The sequence below is a fragment of the Bos javanicus genome, chromosome 11 (genome assembly GCF_032452875.1).
Source record: "Bos javanicus breed banteng chromosome 11, ARS-OSU_banteng_1.0, whole genome shotgun sequence".
NCBI classification, from domain to species: domain Eukaryota; kingdom Metazoa; phylum Chordata; class Mammalia; order Artiodactyla; family Bovidae; genus Bos; species Bos javanicus.
In genome coordinates, this window is record NC_083878.1 from 7,984,167 (window position 1) to 7,989,261 (window position 5,095).

At 36.9% G+C, this 5,095-nt stretch overlaps 1 non-coding gene across 1 annotated transcript; it reads right to left on the minus strand.

The window, feature by feature from the left end:
- Positions 1 to 1,329: 1,329 nt before the first annotated feature.
- LOC133257924 (U6 spliceosomal RNA) lies at positions 1,330 to 1,432 on the minus strand. The gene has a single exon (XR_009739772.1). It is a non-coding gene; the product is annotated as a U6 spliceosomal RNA (small nuclear RNA).
- Between the last annotated feature and the right edge of the window lie 3,663 nt (positions 1,433 to 5,095).

Genomic DNA, 5,095 nt, shown 5'->3' on the forward strand with positions numbered 1-5,095 from the left:
ACTTAGATATGATTCAATGACTTCCTAGTATGTTGCTTGTAATTAGACTAATATTAACTAATTCTGCAATTTTTGCAAATATTGTGTATGACTAAGCTACAAAGTGTGCAACAATTGGGTTTTATTTCTTTTACAGTATTTTTACTTTTTCTGTTTAAAATAATTTTACTTTATAGTTAATAATTTTTGTGTATGTGAAGAGGTATATATTATGCATACCGCTTTTTATAGATTATTACTGTTATTTTAGTGAATGTCCACATCTAGAAATTAAACATGTTATTTTTATTTATTATAATTCAATATAAATTAGTATATCTATCATCTTCCAAACAAAGCAAAGGCTTAAAACTCACTGAATTTAATTACACTTCTCCTATGCATCAATTTCATGAATTTTTAAAATTAATTTATTTTAATGGAGGCTAATTACAATATTATAGTGGTTTTTGCCATACATTTACATCAGTCAGCCATGGGTGTACATGTGTCCCCCATCCTGACCCTCCATCCCACCTCCCTCCCCATGCCATCCCTCAGGGTCATCCCAGTGCTCTGACCCTGAGCACCCTGTCTCATGCATCGAACCTGGACTGGAGATCTGTTTCACATATGGTAATATACATGTTTCAATGCTGTTCTCTCAAATCATCCCATTCTCCCACAGAGTCCAAAAGTCTGCTCTTTACATATGTATCTCTTTTGCTGTCTTGCATATAGGGTCATCATAACTATCTTTCTAAATTCCATATATATGTGTTAATATATTGTATTGGTGTTTTTCTCTCTGGCTTACTTCCCTTTGTATAATAGGCTCCAGTTGCATCCACCTCATTAGAACTGATTCAAATGCATTCTTTTTAATAGCTGAGTAATATTCCATTGTGTATATATACCACAGCTTTCTTACCCATTCGTCTGCCAATCGACATCTAGGTTGCTTCCATGTTCTAGCTATTGTAAACAGTGCTGTGATGAACATTGGGGTACACATGTCTCTTTCAATTCTGGTTTCCTTGGTGTGTATGCCCAGCCCTGGGATTGCTGGGTCATATGGCAGTTCTATTTCCAGTTTTTAAAGGAATCTCCACACTGTTCTCCATAGTGGCTTTACTAGTTTGCATTCCCACTAGCAGTATAAGAGGGTTCCTTTTTATCTGCACCTTCTTCAGCATTTATTGTTTGTAGACTTTCTGATAGCAGCCATTCTGACCAGCGTGAGATGGTACCTCATTGTGGTTTTGATTTGCATTTCCCTGATAATGAGTGATGTTGAGCATCTTTTCATGTGTTTGTTAGCCATCTGTATGTCTTCTTTGGAGAAGTGTCAAAAATATGGAATGCTTCAAGAATTTGCGTATCATCCTTGCACAGGGGCCATGCTAATCTTCTCTGTATCATTCCAATTTTAGTATATGTGCTGCCAAAGCAAGAACTGAATAATTCCCTTTCAATTCAATGGTTATATCCTTAGAAGGACTCATATTTGGGGCTGGTGGCTTTGTGAGCCTCTAGTTCTCTGTGTAGAATAAAGTGTCCCTTCCTCCCACCTAATCCAGCCTAAGCAAAATATAAAGCTTTGTAAACAGAGAATGGACTGTATTTCTGATTCTTATTTTCCCTCAGGGAAGTGTCTTTTGTGTAGTATAACCTAAATGGACTTTCCCTGTGGTCCCACCTATAGACAGTCACACATGCCACTGGATCCACCAAGTCTGCAGAGAGCCCAGCAATTTCTCAAGTCTATCCTGGGAATGTGAGACCTGGATCTACTTACTCTGTAAGGTTATTAGGTTTCTAAATATATTTCTAAGGTATTTTATATGTTAATATTACAAACATATATATTATTTTAAAATATGTCGAATCTTGTGGTACAACTAAAATATATAAACCTTAAATATTTTAAGATGCTGTCAAAAATACATGTGAAACATTTTCAGAAATGTTAGCAGGGAAATTTTGTACTGACACAGGTAGTTAATACCAAAAGCTGCTGCCAATTTCTCTCATTCACAGAATAGTCTTTTTTGTTGAACGAATAAAACACATCCTCTAAGACAATTATGACAAAATGACAATTATATAGGAGAGGAAAAAGTATTGGAGCTATTTCATGGACTGGAGCCAGTTCCAAAAGCTGGACTTTATTTTATTTTATTGAAACTGAATATAGAGTCTTTATATGAGCCTTTTAGAAAATTTCTCAAGGGAAATAATAAATGACCAATAAAATCAGAAATGCTGTTTTTAGAAGAGATGATCTCAGTTTCCTGATGAATGGCTCGTATATATTTATATCCTTGTGAAATGAAAGTGAAGTGAAAGTTGCTCAGTCGTATCCAACTCTTTGCCCACCAGGCTCCTCTGTCCATGGAATACCGGAGTGGATTTTCCATTTCCTTCTTCAGGGAATCTTCCCAAGCCAGGGATCGAACGTAGGTCTCCTGCATTGCAGGCAGATTCTTTACCATATGAGCCACCAGGGAAGCCCATATCCTATGTAAATATATTTATTCATTTTTTTTTTGATACTTTAGTGATGGAGTTGATATGTTCTGTTAGAAAATCTGACTCTAAGAGATCCTGAGAGAAATCACCTATGGTCAAGAGGAGGACTGTGCTTTGCCCTCACTTTAAGGAGCTTATTCAAATAGCTGTTTCCTTTCATTTCGTACCAAACTTAAGAATTGCAGAGGGTCAGTTCTGATATCTGTGCGATCAAAACAAGTTAAACGAATAAATTCTTACCATAATTTTTTTCAAGTACTATTTCAGAGACTATAAGGATTAGTCTTTATGTTGCTGTTTGCATGATTGGAATGATTGGAGCAATTCTGGGCCTCTGAGATCTCAAGTGTGAACAACACGTAATTTTAAGTTTTGAAATTTAATTTAGATGTTTGCTACTCCGTGAAGCCTTCCCTGATTTCCTATTGGGTTAAATTTTGTTTTGTTTTGTTTTTCTTTTTTAAAAAAATATTTTTTGGCATTTTTATTGGGGTATAGTTGTTTCACAATGTTGTGTTAGTTTCTACTGTACAGTAAAGTGAATCAGCCGCACACATACATAGATCCCCTCTCTTGGATTTCCTTCACATTTAGGCCACCATAGAGCACTGAGTGGAGTTCCCTGTCTATACAGTAGGTTCTTATTAGTTAACCTCTTGTATACACAGTATCAGTAGTGTATACATGTCAATGCCAATCTCCCAATTCATCCTACCTGCCCTTTCCCCTCTTAGTAATGCTCATACTTTCTTGGCTTTGCTTTTTGAAACTTACTGTTTTACTCTATTAGTTATTTGTATGCCTAGGAGTCTTCACCTTCATAGGTAAAGATGTAATTGTGCATGCTTTCCTTTTTGAATAGTTACTCATTGTATTCTTATTTGTCAGGATGGACTTGGTCTTGCTAAAGTTAAAACCATTTCACAATTTTTTTTCCACTTTTTTATTCTGCTTGTCTGGTACAAGTAGAGTTACTCGTTCAGAGATGTAGGCTGAACATGTTAAGCTTGAAAAAGAAGCCTCCTCAGTTACCATGGCAGAAGAGTTATCTTGGGAGTGCCTTGCCAGTTTATAAACACCTGTGAGTGACACATGACACTTGTGCTCACAGCCCACTGGCCAGAAAAGTAGTCATGTGGATTCCCAGGGCAGCTGAGAAATGCAGGTACATAGTTAGTATTTGATGAGTATCATTGTCACTTTCAAAACCATTTTCTTTACTTCAATACCATTCTATTCCTCTCCTGGGGAGTCAGACCCAGAAGTTCACTGAAACCCACTTTATACACATAATCAACTAAGAGAATAGAGGTACAGAATTTGAGAACAAGTAGTGACAAATATATTAAGTTATCTAGTGCTATTTTCCAAGTGAACACTGCTCTTTCCTTGGGTGACAGTGAATAGTTTTATTCTTGGTCCAGTAAGAATCAAAAGTAATGATGAGAGTGAACTGTAATTTTCACCTCTGTTTTCACATAGCATCTCCCTGTGTGTCTCTGTCTTACATGAAATGTCCCTCTTAAAAGGACACCATCTGTTGAATTAGAGCCCACCCTTATGAACTCATTTTAAGTTGCTTATACCTGCAAAATGGTTCAGACGTAAAGAATCCACCTGCAATGCGGGAGACCTGTGTTTGATCCTTGGGTTGGGAAGATCTCCTGGAGAAAGCCATGGCAACCCACTCCAGTATTCTTGCCTGGAGAGTCCCCATGGACAGAAGAGCCTGATGGGCTACAGTCTGAGAACTCCATTGGATGTACTAGTGAGGAAGAGATCAAAAGAAGAGAGCCTAAAGTCACTGGTATTTCTCTGGAAGTTAAGGAGTCAGAAAATACTGTCCAAAGATGACAAGTGGAAATAAAGCTCAAATATTATTTAAAGTTTTATAGGTCACTGCAGTCATGGCTAAGAAACACTGAGATGATAAAGTGGAGCACATTTGTTATTTTTCATAGTAAAGCATTAGTAGATAATGCTTCAAATCAGTTTATCACGAATTGAAAATATTAGCATAGAGGAACACCTTTTTTATTGCATTTTGCAGATATTGCATTTTTCACAAATTCACGGTTTGTGGCAACTCATGTGCCATTTTCCCAACAGCATTTGCTCACTTTGTGTCTCTGCGTCACATTTCGGTAATTCTTATAATGTTTCACACTTTTTAACTTTGTTATATTTGTTATGGTGGTCAGTGATTTTTGATGTTAGGATTGTAATTATTATTGCATTAAAAAATAAGCATTTTTGAATTAGGCCTGTGCTCTTTTAGACATAATGCTATTGCACACTTAATAGACTATAGTGTGGGGGTAAACATGTTTATATACATTGGGAAACCAAAAAATTCATGTGACTTGCTTTTCTGTGATATTTGCTTTACTGCAGTACTCTGCAACAGAACCTGCAGTATCTCTGAGGTGTGTGTGTAGTCTTACAAATGATGGTTTACTTGCCAAGTCGTCTCTAGCTCTTGGACTAGAGCCCATGGACTGGAGCCCACCAGGTTCCTCTGTCCATGGAATTCTCCAGGCAGGAATACTGGAGTGGGTTGCTGTTTCCTTCTCTGGGGGAATCT